Source organism: Ailuropoda melanoleuca, chromosome 4 (assembly GCF_002007445.2).
Source record: "Ailuropoda melanoleuca isolate Jingjing chromosome 4, ASM200744v2, whole genome shotgun sequence".
NCBI classification, from domain to species: domain Eukaryota; kingdom Metazoa; phylum Chordata; class Mammalia; order Carnivora; family Ursidae; genus Ailuropoda; species Ailuropoda melanoleuca.
This window is the reverse complement of record NC_048221.1, coordinates 108634803-108650152: the sequence shown is the minus strand read 5'-3', so window position 1 is coordinate 108650152 and position 15350 is coordinate 108634803. Positions and strand designations below refer to the sequence as shown.

General features: G+C 50.1%; 1 pseudogene; it reads right to left on the bottom strand.

Annotated features, from left to right (window-relative positions):
* Nucleotides 1-550: 550 nt before the first annotated feature.
* Nucleotides 551-3326, bottom strand: LOC105239808 (annotated as a pseudogene).
* Nucleotides 3327-15350: the final 12024 nt, after the last annotated feature.

The following is a 15350-nucleotide window of genomic DNA, read 5'->3' as shown; positions in this document are numbered from 1 at the left end:
GTTGTCCCTCAGTCATCGTGGAAGGAGATAGGAAAAGGAACAGGTAAATACTCAGGCCCCTGCAGCTACCCTCCTCTCCCCTGGGGTTGCAATACCCAGCCCTCAATTCCAATGGCCGGGAAGGCGTCTTTCTATGGTAAGCTCATCTCCCTACCATCCCCACCCACCCCCAGTCCTACCCTCCTTGCTGGTTCCATCTGACCGGGAGCAACTGGGGCTCGGCCCCTGGCTCCAGGGCTCACTGGTTGCAGGCCCTGCCTTGGGAAGATGAGTGCTCGGCCACTTTCTCATCTGCTAAATGGGACATGTCCTAGGGTTGGCATGTTTCCACTGGTGACAGGCCTGGCATGGAGTCAGCCGGTTTCTTTTCCCTCTCCAGATCGCTGGCCTGGCCTGACCCCTCCTCTGGAACTCTTCCCTGTGTGACTGACCTCAGCCCCTGCTGCTGCAGCCTGACCCTGGCCTGCTTCCCACACCCCACCCGCCCCGGCCCCCCGTGTGCATCTCTGCCAGCTGGGCCCTGAACCCCCTCTTGGCCTTCCGCCCTGCCTTTGACCTGGCACCCGCGCAAATGTTGCAGATTGCTGAGATCAGGAACAGGTTGTACTTGTCGCTCATTCCAGGAGCGTCCTTTCTATGTCCCCATGATCAGCTGCATGGGGAGAAGGGGGTGACATCACCAGACCTCACAGTCTCTCCCACGGGGGCCCTCTGTGCATTTGCCCTGGGGACCCATCTCCCAACACCCCGACTGACAGGCCTGGAGCTGCTTTCTGTTGGAGGGTCTGCGGCTGCAGCCGGCAGCCCATGGTGGCCAAGATCTTGAGAATAAGTCAGCGAGGTCATCCTTATTTATTTATTTATTTATTTGGTGGAAAAGCAGAGGGAGCTTGGGCTGTGCGGCCAAAGTCCAAAGTCCGCGAATTTTCTGTCAGGCACCAGCCACTCCAGATGCACAAACACACCCCTGAGTTTCCTGGAGAGGAATTGTTTACAAACCCTGTGTGGGTCCTGACCCTTGAGTCTTAGGCCGGTGGGGTTTGGGTGTTCATCCAGGAGGGGCACGGATTTCATACATGTCTTGGACTTCTGGCTGGGCCTCATCCATTCCTGCTGCCTGTTGGTTCTCTGGTCCCTTTTGGGGATGACTTCTCCCCAGTGCGTTTGGTATGGGTGAGAGAATGGTCTTATGAGCCGCCCTCCACCAGGGCAGTCTGGGAAGCAAAGCCTTTCTCTCTTTGCCCTGGGCCGCTCACAGAAGGGTGTGTGACCTAACCGTGGCTGGAAGGCCCTCCCCAGGGCTGGCATCTGCGATGAGTAAAGCAGGAAGGAGAGTCTGCGGGTGCAGCTGAGACATGGGACAGACGGCCTCCCCCTTGAAGCCGGGATTGTACTTTCTGCTTTCCCAGCCCCCCCGGAGCAGTCCTGGCCCCCACCACCCCCAGTTCCCAGAGCCACTCATCTCCGTCCACTGCATTCTTTCACTTGAGCTATCTGGAGTCTCTTTCTTGCCGGGATAACGTCCCGATGCTACCAGGTGGACACTGCCTAGCTTACAGTGAGCTACCCAAAAACTCCCTGGGGTCCCTGACAGCAGCCTGGGCGTCCATGCCAGTGGAGAAAGAGATGAGGAGTTCTGGCCTGCAAGCATGCCAAATGGCGTGCTCCTTCTGGAGCGGGGAGTCATTGCTAATGTCTGTAACTGATGTCTCTCTTGGGAGAGCCTGTGTGTGTGTGTGTGTGTAAGAGAGTGTTTCTTACCAGTTAATTAATAGAATATGGTTTCTTTTGTTGTTACTCCTCTAAGAGGGTAAGTATGTCGTGCCCGAGAGAAATCTGACGCCCCAAAGCCCACCAGTGGCATCAGCTCTGGGTTGGCCGGAATGGTGCATGGCCATTCCAATGTGCCTGAGGAAAGTCTCCTGCTACCGCACTGTTGGCACCCCAGGCCGGGTCCCTGCGGAGCCCAAGGCCCACCCTCAGCTTTGTCATATGGATCATAGGGGCACCTCCCTGGCCCAGGTGAGGGCCCTCTACTCTGGAATGCCGTCAGCCACGCTGGTGAGGAATGAGGCTCCAGGACAACGGGTGGCCTGCAGCAGCCAGGGGTTCATCCCACCACGGTCCTGATGATCTGCGGTGAGACTATCACCCACGTATTTCTCTCCATCGTTCTTTTAAAAAAAGCGTACAACTCAGTGGCTTTTAGCACTTTCACAACATGGCGCAACCATCGCCCTATTTCCAAAGCTTCTTCGTCACCTCAAACGGAAACTCTGTGCCCTTTAAGCACAGCTCCTAGTTCCTCCCCTCCCCCGTCCCCGGTGACCGCCATTCTACTTTCTGTCTCTCTGAACTTTCCTGTGCTAGGCCCCTCGGCTGAGTGCAAGCGCACCGTATGGGTCCTCGTGTCTGTTTCAGTCGGCACCGTGTTTCTGAGGTTCATTCATGTTGTAGCACGTGTCAGCCCGTCATTCCTTTGTGAGGCTGAATAATATTCCATGGGGTGTAGACGCCGCCCTTTCTTCCTCTAGACCTCTGTTGATGGACATCTCGGTTGCACCCACCTTTCAGCTGTTATTAACAACGCTGCAATGAACATTGGTGTACGAGTATCTGTTTGAGCCTCTGTTTTCAATTCTTTTGGATCTATACCTAGGACTGGAATTTGCTGAGTCATATGGTAACTTGATGCTTCGCATTTTGAGGGATCACCAAACTGTTTTGCACAGCAGCTGCCCCGTCCTGCCTTCCCACCAGCGTCACGGCGGAGTTCGAATGTCACTGCATCCCCTCCAACATTTGGGGATGAAGTCCTGTGTCGCTGTGGTTCTTATTTGGTTGGGTTTGGTTTTTACTTCTCCGTTGGTTTTACTATGCAGTACATTAATACAGTGCATACCCTTCTAGAAGGCGCAGATGAGCATAACCGAGTTATTTTTCATCAATCAGGAAAATGCTTCCTTGATCGATATTCTCCAACCCCTGACACATGGTAACGATTAACTCCAGAGACGCGCCTATCTCTTTCCATCAGGCTCTGCTGACATGAATAATTGGCAAACCTTTTTTCCTTGCCCCCATTAGTGAACCTGTGGATGTGCGCAGAGGCTCTGCTGGGGAAGGGCAAGCACATGGCCGTGACGTCGATCCTGGGCAGAATCTCGAACCACATCGGGCCAGGCTGTGGTTGCTAAGGCCAAACCCTTCGTCACTGTGGTTTTAATTTGCATCTCCCTAACTAATGATGGTGAACATCTTTTTGTGTGCTTATTGGCCCTTGTATATCTTCTTTGGAGAAAGGTCTATTCAGATCCTTTGTACATTTTCAAACTGAATTTGTCTTTTTGTTGTTGAGTTGTAGGGGTAGTTTATATATTCTGGATATTAAATACTTACCACATATATGATTTGTAAATATTTTCTCCTATGCTTTTGGTTGTCTTTTTACTTTCTTACTAACGTCCTTTGGGGTGCCTGGCTGGCTCAGTCGGTAGAGCATGTCGCTCTTAATCTGGGTTGAGTTTGAGCCCCATGTTGGGTGTAGAGATTGCTTAAAAACAAAATCTTTAAAAAAAATGTCCTTTGATGCACAAAAGTTTTAAATTTTGATGAAGTCTAATTTAACTATATTTTCTTTTGTTGCATATGCCTTTGTTGTCAAATCCAATAATCTGTTGCTAAATATGACATCATGAAGGTTTACTTCTGTATTTTCTTCTAAGACTTTTATGGTTTTAGCTTTTATATTAAAGTCATTGATCCATTTTGAGTTACTTTTTGCATACGGTATAAGGTAGAGGTTAAACTTCAGTCTTTTGCCTGTGGAAATCTACTTGTCCCAGCACCATTTATGGAGTAGGTTGTATTTTCCCCATGGAACGGACTTGGCATTCTTCTCAAAAATCAATTGGCCATCAATGTGTGGGTTTATTTCTGGACTCTCAGTTCTGTTCCATTGACCTATGTTTCTATTCTTATTGCCAATATCACACTGTTTGGATTCCTGTAGCTTTGTAGAAAGTTTTGAAATCAATAGGTGCAAATTCTCAGGCTTTGTTTCTCTATTTATTTATTTAAAGTATAAATGATATACAGGATCCTATTAGTTTAGCGTATATATCATCACAATTGGATATTTTTACACATTACAAAATGACTCCCATAATACATCTAGTTACCGTCTGTCAAGGTTTTTTTATAATATTATTGGTTATATTTCCTACATTGTATGTTACATCCTCAGGACTTATTTTATAATTGAAAGGTTTGTGCCTCTGAGTCCCCTTCACCTATTTTGCTCATTCCCCAGCCCTTCCCTTCTCTGGAAGCCACCAGTTTGTTTCCAGCATCTATGAGTCTGTTTCTGGTTTGTTTCATTTGTACATTTGTTTTGTTTTTTTAGATTCCACATAGAAGTGAAATCACACAATATCTGTCGTCCTCTGTCTGATTTATTTTGCTTAGCATAATACCCAGTAGGTTCATCCACATTGTTGTAAATGGCAAGAGTTCATTCTTTTTTATGGCCGAGTAGTATTCCATCGTATACGTATACCACATCTTCTCTGTCTTCTTTATCCATTCATGTACTGATGGGCACTTGGGCTGCTTCCATATTTGGGCTGTAAATAATGCAACTCGGTTTTTCTTTTTCAAGATCGTTTTGGATATAAGGGGCCCCTTGAGATTCCATATTGATTTGAGAATAGGTTTCTTGACTTCTACAAAAAAAGGGCTGTTGAAATTTTGATAGGGACTGCATTGAATCTGTAGATTGTTTTGGATAGGATTGCCATTTTAACAACATTAAGTCTTCCTACCCACGAACACCGCATGCCTTTACATTCATTTAGGGCTTCTTTAATTCCTTTCAGCAATCTCTAAACCTTTCTTGAACCTATTTGTGTCTGTGACTTACATAACCTCTCAAGATAATGAGGGCCATATGTTTCCCTTACCCACTACATAAATTAGTGTTAAAGCCAATAGAACACGCTGTCTCTCTCAATTTTTGCAGGCGTTCTTAATTTCAGTATTTTCAGTTTTGGTAAGCAAATCCCAGTGTGTGCTATTGATAGCTTTCATGATTTCCTTGATATTATGTATACATATGCCCTCTCAGGCACTGTCTGCACAGATTCAAAACTCTCACTCTTTTAGGTGTCCCCTCACACAGGGTTTTATCGGTTTCCCTTCTCCTAGTTCTGTTATGTTTCTGATCCAATAAGCAAACTTACATTCAACCAACTTATGTACTGCTCGACCTGTTTTAACATTTGAGTGGGAGAGACCCAAATGTCCAGTATACTGAAGAAGAGACCCATAATGTTGACCCTATCTCCAGGTACCATGGCAAGAGGTACTGGGAGCCCAGGGCCTTGACCTCATAGAGTGAGGAGACCCAATGAAGGGAAGAGGATTTCCAGCTGGTGGTTTAGGGGAGACCCCATGGAGGAGGAACCATTTAAATAGAGGGATCAGAATATGGGGCGCTTAGACTCATAATTAATTGAATGTCAACAGAAGCAGAGTTGGATTTTTATGAGTGGGTTTCAGGAGGAATCTGAAACTTCTGAGAAATGAATGCTAGATTTTAGATGTATTAGGATATGTATAATTTATGGGAGGGAAAATCCATGGCTCTCATTAGATTCTCAAAAGCAGGTTAGGCTCAAGGAAGCGCCTTCCTAATGAAGGACTGATCAGAGGGCTCATTCCTACTTGTTGCTAGGAAGCTCCACGTAGATGTGGAGAATTATTATTATGCACATGGGCTAAGGCATCCAGAGGCTCTGAACCTAGATTCAAGGTGCCTTCGTGGTCCTAAAATTGTATATTTGTTTTATGTTTTTATTTTAGCGCATTTTTCCAGAAACTGTCAGTCATCCGATTCTTAGAGGTCATGACCCCAATAACCAAGCAGTGGGGGCCCTAGAAGGCAAGTTTTCTTAGGGAGGAGACAGGAGATGTTGCTCGAGAGGGAGACGTAGAGATGTGCAAACGAGGGAGGCCTAAGTGGGACAGAAAGCAAGAAGCTTTAGCTGTCAGAGAGTAGTGCTGAGTCCCTGGGCTGCTGAAGGGCCAGATGAAGAAACCCTGAAAAGACAGAAGGAAAATGATTCAAACGGGGGAGCTTCAGAGTCGGCTTTGAGAGCTCAGTGCAAAAGCTTACTCCTCGGGACGCCTGGGTGGCTCAGTCTTAATTAAGCGTCTGCCTTTAGCTCAGGTCTTGATCCAAGGGTCCTGCTCAAGGAAGGAGTCTGCTTGTCTCTCTCCTTCTGCCCCTCCCCCCCAGCGCATGCTCTTCCCCTCCCCCCTCTTTCTCTCTCAAAAAACAAAAACAAAAACAAAAACTTTTAAGAAAAAATTTACTTCTGGAGGGCCTGGCCTGATTTCCCAGGCTTGGCAAGATGTCAACATCGCCTGTCACCTGTCCCTGAGCCCCTGAGCCTCTTGCTCTCCCTCCAGACCAGGCCCTCTTCAGAGGTGCCAGGGAGTCTACTGGGCCTGGCACATAACAGATGTCGGGGCTCCCTACCCTTCCCCAAAGGTCAACCCCCTCATTCTTAGAAGGTAACTCTCTGGAACACTGGGCCACCACATCAGTTACATGGGCATGGCGATCGTGCTGACGGTCACCTCTGGGTGTCTTCAAAAGATAAGCTGCACCAAATGTGCTTCCTCCCCTCACTGTGGTCACGATGACACACAGACAGAGTTCCCTGGAGCTCAGACTGCCCTGACCTTCGAGATGCACCGGAGCTCAGTCTGCTGGTCAGTTCTGCTTCACTGTGGCCTTGAGATGGAGGGCTCCCCGGCCCCCAGCCCTATGGGCTGTTCATGTCCCAAGCAGGGAGCAGGACCGTTGGCCGAGCAGGATCAGGGGAAGGCACGGCGCAGTTAGGTTCCTGGTGGAGACTTCCCTTGTTGCACAGTCTCCAGCCGCCCTGCTGCTGTGGCAGGAAGAACTCCGGGGGGCAGGGGCAGACACAAGCACGCCCGTGGAGGAGGGTCTTCTGTGGGCTGCTGAGGTCCCCACACAGCACACGGGGGCCTGGCCAAGGTCCCGTCCACCACGCAGCCGTGTCTGCCTTGCCCGGACTAACCATGACCTCCACCTGCCCAAAGAAACAACGGTTTCCATTTTACCCAACTTGATTGGAGAGGCCAATAATTCACACCTGACCAGCAGCACGCCACCAGAATCAGAAAATAAGCACATCATTGTGTTTTCTCATGACAAGCTGCCCTTTTGTCTTTTTTCTGCTCTTCCACGATGGCATCTGCTGGCTGCTGAGTCACACCGCAGGTGACAAGCAGCCCACCCCATGTGTGTGCGTTCTGTGGCCGCTTGCCGCCTGTGGTTCCCCCGTGAGTCAGTAGAATTGGGACACCACTGAGCAGATGTTACGGAGGTGACACAACGGTCACAGGGTGTGTGCCAAGGATGAGTTTTGAGTCTCTGAAGAGGAGAACTACACTCAAGTTTGTTTTGAATGCGCTGAGTCATGGCTGCTTCAAGCACAAGGCCCAGCTGTAGACAGCAATGGCAAGCCCAAACCCTGCGGCATTTTGTCTGGTGAAAATTGGGAAGTTTCTACAAAATGTTTATTTCGAGGAGGACGAACACATTTCTTTTCTGCAACACTTGCAACTGTCTGTAAAACTTTAAAAATGAAGATGTAGAAAAATTAATTTCCTACTCACGCTAAAGTAACAGGCAGTGGTTCATATATTTAATATTTTAAGTCAACTTTCAAATGTATGATTTTTTTTAAACTCAGTACAGAAGGAGGAGGGAGGGTACAGGAGAATGCGGAAGACCCAGGGTAAGAGATTTTATAACTCACTGAAGGCATCTGTTCTTTCAGTGTCTACAACGATGTTGACCCTTGCAATTTGGTTGGTTGGTTGGTTTTGGACAGAGTGTCTTTCTGAAATCTCAAAGGACCCAAATTAGGCATCTTCTAAGATGCCTTTCTGTTCTTGAAGCATCTTTGCTTTTTTGGGGTGAGTCTCCTCAGCCACACTGAGTCCTCTCAAGTCCTGGGCAGTGGCTGGGTGGCATGAGGGCTCTGTGGAGGTTGCTGGTAGGATTTAGGACACTCTCCTTGCTGCAGGAGGCAGACTCGCCGCTCTGGAGATGTGAGTGTGGGGTGGAAGGTGGGCTCACTTTAAGTTGTGCGGACTGAGCTCCCCCTGCACCCATCCAATGCCCAGGCAGGAGGCCCCACTTAGGGACCAAGACCTCGGAATCCCGGGGGAGTCCTGGGGGAGCACCCTTGAGCTTCACTGGTGGCTGGAGAAGTTGGGTAGCAGAGAAGCCAGGCAGACCCTTCTGTCCTCAGACCTCCCAGCCAGGTGACAGCCTCACTGTGGGGTCCTTACTGTAGCCTTCAGGTTGTGACCCTGAGATCTGGCCCCCTCCTCTCTGATTTGTGGGACAGATAGAAGACACTTAGCTCACCCTTCGATCTGTTGTTATTTCTCTCCTCTCCTCCCTACAAACTTGTCTGACTGTACACTGTGTGTGGTGAGTTTCTTTGGGAAACAGGGCAGGTCTGTGGGCCAGAATCACCCACCACTGCGACAAATCTCACCTCTGTCCAGTCTTTGTACCCAGCCCTTCACAGATGCCTTTAGGGAATACTTGGCCACAACACTCTTATCTTCCCTCATTCTGCCAACATGGCAACTTGGAAAATCCTTAGACCATCAGTGTCGTGGACGCCAGCTCCCGAGTTTTCCCACTTGGCCAACTTTCCATGGCCTTCCTGGTGGTCAGTTTTTACTTAATGAGGCCCTAAGCCAGACAGCAGAGAAAGCAGAACTTCTAATCATGGCCTTGGCTTTGCCTCTTGCCCCGACCCATGTCTCATTCGCCTCTGTCCTGTTTTCTATCCTCCCAGACTTCTGTTTTTTTTTGCCTTCCCCTCCCCCTCTTTTTCTCTTCCCTTCAAGGACCACTCTTTCAGCCTTAATCCAGAACCTAAAGAGACCAAAAAGTTCAGAGAGCAAGCCCCCGTACTCTTGCCTTCACTGTTGTCCCTCAGGATAGACCCCGCACGTTTCACTGAGGCAGGATGGAACAGATACCAAGTGATGTGGTATACGGTCTTTGTCACAGCCCTGGCCTCTGCCTCAAATCCCCACGGACGTCTTCCCAGCTCCCTCCCTCATTCTGAGCAACATCTTGTGATCAACCTTCCAACATGGGACGAGCATGGCAGCCCAGCCCCCCTCCCACCCGCATGACTGGAATTTCCAAGACACTCCAGACTAGCCCTCCCAACACAAGGATGGTCCCCTGGAGCATTCCATCACATAAATTCTTCCAAGAATTTGTTGCCAGGAAAAAAAATTCCCTGAAGAATATTTTCTTTTATTAGACAATAAGAGCTGCATACCACACTGTTTTCCTCTTTTTTTTTTTTTTTTTTCCCTTCCCTTACCAGGAAGTCAGAGCTACAACAGTGCTGATTCCAAAAGCAATCATCAGCCCCCTTTCTGTCCCCTTCCTACTGCCACTTGTCTAGTCTATTCTGGGTGTGATTCCCGGCGTGGTCATCATGAATGGAGTGCAAGACCCGGTCATTTTGCGGGAAGGCTGTCCAGGCGGCCCTGTGGTCTTGACCCACTGCCCTTACCCTGCCCCCCGTCGCTGGGTCCTGGAGGTGCCCCCAAGGGTCATGCCCACCGCAGAGTTCCCTCTAGTTATTGGGTTTGGGGTCCTGCACTCCCCAGGCTCCACCTTTGGAGTCACAGCGCCATCCAGAACAATCCCTGGCCCCCTTCGCTTCATGAAACGGGAGCTTCCCAAAAAAAGAGACGGCATTTCGCCTGGATGATAATGCCTTGAGACCGGCCGAGGCTCCTGGCCAGGGAACCAGGTTTTCCCCTCCGCGGTCAGTCCCCATTTCGCATCCCGTCTGGGGCAGCCCAAGGGACAAGGTAAGGAAGAGGGAATTTTTGTCTCGCAGGTGGAGGAAAGGGATCTTGGCAGCGAGAGGGGCCGGTAAATGTCAAACCACGTCAGCAGGCACCAGGACCCCTGGAGGAGGTCATTGGGCAGGCTGTCAGCCCGGCGGGTCGAGGTGGGGTTTGCAACGCACGTGGACATATTCCCTGCCCCCCCGAGGCCCCCAGGGTCTGAAGGCATTTCTGCAACTTCCTTCTGTCTTCCCAGGCTTCTGAACAGAACAATAAGCAAGACGAAAACTCGCAGTCAGCAGGGAACAATTTCTTTGAGTTTGGCAGCTGAGCCTTTCACCAAGCCCCACTATGGACCAAGGGCTCTTTTGTCCTTGGGGAGAAAAGCTGTTTCCTGGAAGCTTTGACCCTTTTATTCAGCAGGACTATGTACGGTTATGGTGGAAGTTGCACCTTGAATGAGAACTCGTGCCCTGACATTAAAACCACCCTGTCTTTTCTGTCATAAGCACACCCCAAGGGAAACAGAGATGTAAAAATCACTTCAAAGTCAGTGTAAGTATGGCATTGGAGCTACTACCATAGCCAGAAAAGGGCTTCAAATGAAGTGCAAAGTAGCTCCATCAGATACGGGGGGACAGACACCCAGGCGTTCAAGGCCCCCAGACAGCAGGCTGTCTCACTGGTTTGCTGGGTGAGAAAGCGCGTTGAGTAGAGCCATCCTTTAATTCCAGACTTGGTGTCAAACCTGCTCATGGGATTGAGGGCTCCATTGTCTGTAGGCCCGAGTCTCTGCCGCAGCACCTGCCAATGGGTCCCCTGCCAGCTACGCAGAAGGACAGGCTTGGTGTCAGGTCACCAAAGGGGCCAGCATCTGAGATGGCCTAATAAAAAAACCTGGGTGTTGAGGCCTGTGTGCTCACGTTTGCTGAGCACTGACTCTCTGCCTGGGAGAGAGCTGCACACCCCCCCCACCCCCACTAACCCCTGGCTCCTGTCTGTGGGGGGAGAGATTTGAAAGCTGCAAGAGGAACCCAGCACGAGTCCCCTGTACACCATCATCACACCCAAGACAGAACCGCAAGTATGGGGGATTGGCTGAGAACTGGCCCGTGCCCCTTCTTGGCTGGTCTGCTTTTCCAGGGACACTTCTGCCCCAAATGGGGACCAGAGTTTGGGATGAGGCCTGCCTCTTCTGGTACAGTTTCTGCCCTTATTCCTTTGCTCCTTACTCCTGAAATACTTTCCGATCCTCGCAGAGACCATGCTCTCCCTTGTTCTGACCCTTTGTTCATGCTGGGACTCATTGTCCTCCATCTTGGCCTGTGTATTAGTCATGGTTCTCCAGAGAAACAGAACTAAAAGGATAGTTTAAGAGGACATATATTAGAGGACTTGGTGTAAGGCCTGATCTGAGTTGGGAAGACCAAGAACCAGGAGCAATGTTTGAGGGCAGGGGAAGATGGATGTCAGCTCAAGCATGGAGAGAGAATGAATTCACCCCTCCTCTGCCTTTTTATTCTATCCAGGGACCCATCATGGGGGGCGGGGGTGATGCCCGTGCACACTGGGGATGGCCATCACTTCTACTCAATCTACCAATTCAAATGCTAACACCTTCCAGAAACACCCTGACAGATACACTCAGAGGTAACGTTTTCACCAGCTATCTGGGCATCCCTTAGCCTAGTCAAGTTGACACATAAAATGAACCATCCTGGGTGGTCTACTCCTTCCTCTTTCCCATCTCAATCTGGGGCATCTCCTATCCCTTTAAGACTGGGTTGGGGCCTCTCCAATGCTCCCATGGCCCCTGTCCTCCCCCAGGTCCCATCGCTGCATCATGGTACTCCTCTTGCGGGTCTTCCCTGGGCAGAGATAGGGTCAGTCTGAGCCTCTGATGTACCCCTAGTGCCCCCCACAGAGTCTGGCGATACTGGACCCCTCAGAATACTCATCACATGACAACGCCCTGGGTTTACAGAATTGGAGGCTCTGACTGAACAGAATCGATAGTTGGGTTCTGAGCAGCTGGCAGGCAGGGGTCAGCCCCACGTGGAGCACAGGTCCCCCGAATCCACGGACCTGGTCAGTTCTGATACTTGGGACACTTTTGGGGGGGAGGGTCTGTTTTAGTGGAACTGCTCAGGTTCTAGGTCAGCTATAAACAGGTGGACAGAAGGTGATGGACTCTTTCATTTTTCCAGGTTGGAGTTGCCTAGGCCAGAATATTCAGCTGGCCCCCACTCTGCCATCCCCATGAGGCAAAAACAACTGGTCAGCCCACACTCCACCATCTACACAAAAGCGGGGCAGCCAGGCACCCCTGACTGCATTCTCTACAAACCTCCGGGATTTGGCTCACACTGGTTCCCGGCACCCTGTGCATTCCCTGACCCAAGGCAGCTGCTCAACAATTATTGGCTGAGTGCGTGAAAGAAGAAAAGAAGGAGTTCATGAACAGAGAAATATTGGAAAACTGGCAAGGTAGCCCCAGCTGTGTATCTGGAGACCTTTGTATACAAATTAGAAAAAAACCCCAAAAACCAAAAAAAAACCCCAAACCTCTCCTTTAATATATATAAAGGTGATTTCTCACTTCTAGTATTCCCTCTCCCACGTGAGTACATGGACACACTGAACAGGATCTTCGCTTAAATGCACATTGGGATGAGACGTGTCCATGTGACAGAGCCCCTGCCCCCCAGCGATGAGAGTGAGCCACACCCACAGGTGGCCCCAGAGATGGAGCTGAACAGCTCGGAGAGAAGAAAGCAAACAGCAAGATGACTCCATTTACATTAGTGGGTAAAGCCCAGCAAATAGTGGGTTGGGGGTGGAATTAAGCCACGTCTGAAGCCACCACAGCAAAATGTTATCATTTACTGAGTGTTAAACGTTGTCACTATTAGGCGTGTTTGTTATGTTACGCTCCGGAGCCTTTTGGGAAGAAACAATATTCTCGATTTCTCAGAAATCATTTAGGAATCAAGTGGTTACTCTACTTAGCATTTGCTATAGAACCTAGCAGAATTGTTTTATTAAGATGGTATAGAAATTGTACTTGGGAGCAAGGATTCTTCTTGGAATAAATTCTCCCAGTTTCCTGACTCCCCAGTTCAGCCTGTTTTGCCCCAGTGCAAGTTGTTATGGGAATACGTCTGTGTCTCCTGCCTCCACTCCTTGTCTTCCTGTGGTCTTCCTCAGACATCTGCCCCCCACCCCTGCCTTCGTGTCCAGATCATCAAGCGAATCTTTCACTTCATGATAGTAAGTGATGAGCTGTCCAAGCACCAGAAAGCCATGGGTCTCAAACTTCGTGCCGCACTAGAATCACCAGGAGTTTGTTAAAGCGGATTTCCAGGCCCTCCCCCCAGCATTTCAGACTCAGTTGGTCTGGGATGGAACTCAAGAATTTGCATTTCTAACAAGTTCCCAGGGCCCCTGACACTGCCAGCCCCGGGGCCACACTCTGAGAAGCACGGTACTGGAGGACGGAGGACGCTGGAACAGCATCACGTCTCCGCCTTACTCGGTACCACAGTACCACACGCACCAGCCGGAGGGAGTGGCGCATCTCCTGTGAGCTCAGCCTCTCACTTCCTGGTGCCCTCTGCCCACCCCCAGATGTCATAATTGCAACAATATCTGGCACCCATTTTTGTTTCCATCTCCCTCAGCATAGAACAGATGTAATCATGTTTATTTCCGTTTGGTCTGGACCAAGCCAGCTTTGGACTGGAAGAAAACATGGAACACTAAATAAACATTATTGTGTGAAGAATGAAGAGAAGAGCAGGAAGGAAGATGAAAACACCTAAGAAGCGATAAGAAATGAAAGAAGAAAAGCAACAAGGATCAAGAAATAAGAAGAAAGTTGATATTTCCCATTCCTACCCAAGTGAGGTGACTCGGGAGCTGGCAGATGCCCTGCTTCTCAGCCAGCAGAGAGAGAACAGTGGGGCCATGTTTCCCGCCTGTATGTAAATAATCATCTCTAACAGAAAAATCATCAGCGTCAGAGGGGATAATTTATGACTGGCAGGAATTCTCCCTTTTGAACTCTCTTAAGTACAGAGTTTTGTTGTCACCATCTCCTGAAAGGCCTTCAGATGTCCTCAGGGCCTGTCCCCAGAGGACACCCATGGATGTAGGATGACAAAGTGAACAGACACTTCCCTCTCGGGGGTTTTGGGGCTTAAACACATCCGTCCCTGAGTCAGGAAAAGACTCTGTGGCTCACAGGACAAGGATGGGCGTGGGGAGTTGGGGTGGTGAGCCTTGGCCTTCACAGATGTCAGAGCCGAGAGAGAAGGGTGCAGCCATCCACTCCAGGATCCCCAGACCCCCGCAAGGGCCTGAAAATCACCTGGGTCTTCCACCTGCACATTCTCATATAATAGGCCTGGAACGGAATCTAGCTGACGAAAATTCCCCCAGCTGGTTGTAAAGGGCGGGCTTCAGCCTCACTTCAGACCACCACTCTCCTTCCGCAGGAGAGGAAACTGAGCTTCGGAGAAGTCAAGTGACTTGCGTTAGGCCACGTAACAAGTGAATTAGCAGAAGACGGATGGGAATTCCCATCTCTGGATGACTGTTCTCAAGTGGGGGGCGGGGAGTAAGTCTTCTTGCTTCTGAGGTAAGAACGAGTTGACTGTTCTCTTCCCATCAGTTTTCACAGTCATCTATGGAATGAACCTCAGGGTCAGACGGGACCCAGCTCTCGAGCGTGGGTTTCCCTGTGGGGCTCTGTCCACACGCTGCTGAGATGAGCCTGGAAGGTTCTTATGCTGCCAAACAGGCTCCTGGGAGGCCTGATGGCTTCGGGCTACTATCGAGCAGTCCATGGGCTTCTTCTCATTGTATCTTTACTCCGGTGAGGGGGCTTGTCACATCAGGTGGGGGGGGGCAGAAGCGAGACTGAAAAATGAATCCATAACAGAAAGAATATTTCAGGGCAACTGCGGTTTCTGAGCATCTGCCCCGTCAGGCACCGAGTCCTCAGCAACTGATCCCAGGACGTCTCACAAAAGCCCTCTGGCAGGCAGCCTACCCGACAGCCGTGGAAATGAGCCCATGCAGGCATCTCGGGGGGAGGGAATGTGATGGAGCGGGGAGGCTGCAGCTAGAAGGCCAGGCCTGGTCTGCACCTGGTTTGATGCTCTTGCTGTCCCAGAGCTGGGCCACGGCAGGCAGGGGTAATTCCCCTGGGGCTGGGCAATGAGACACTTTCCTAGGGTGACAGGCCCCATTCCCCCCCTTTTTGCGGGGTGACCCTCACACCCTAGAAAAGAGCAAAATGGGGTGACTTGGCATCCTACCCAAGGACACCCAGGGGTGTCCACTGCCCACGCTGAGCTACCCCAACGACTGGAAAGGAGGCAATACCGTGAGGCTGGCATGCCCGCTGGTTGAGG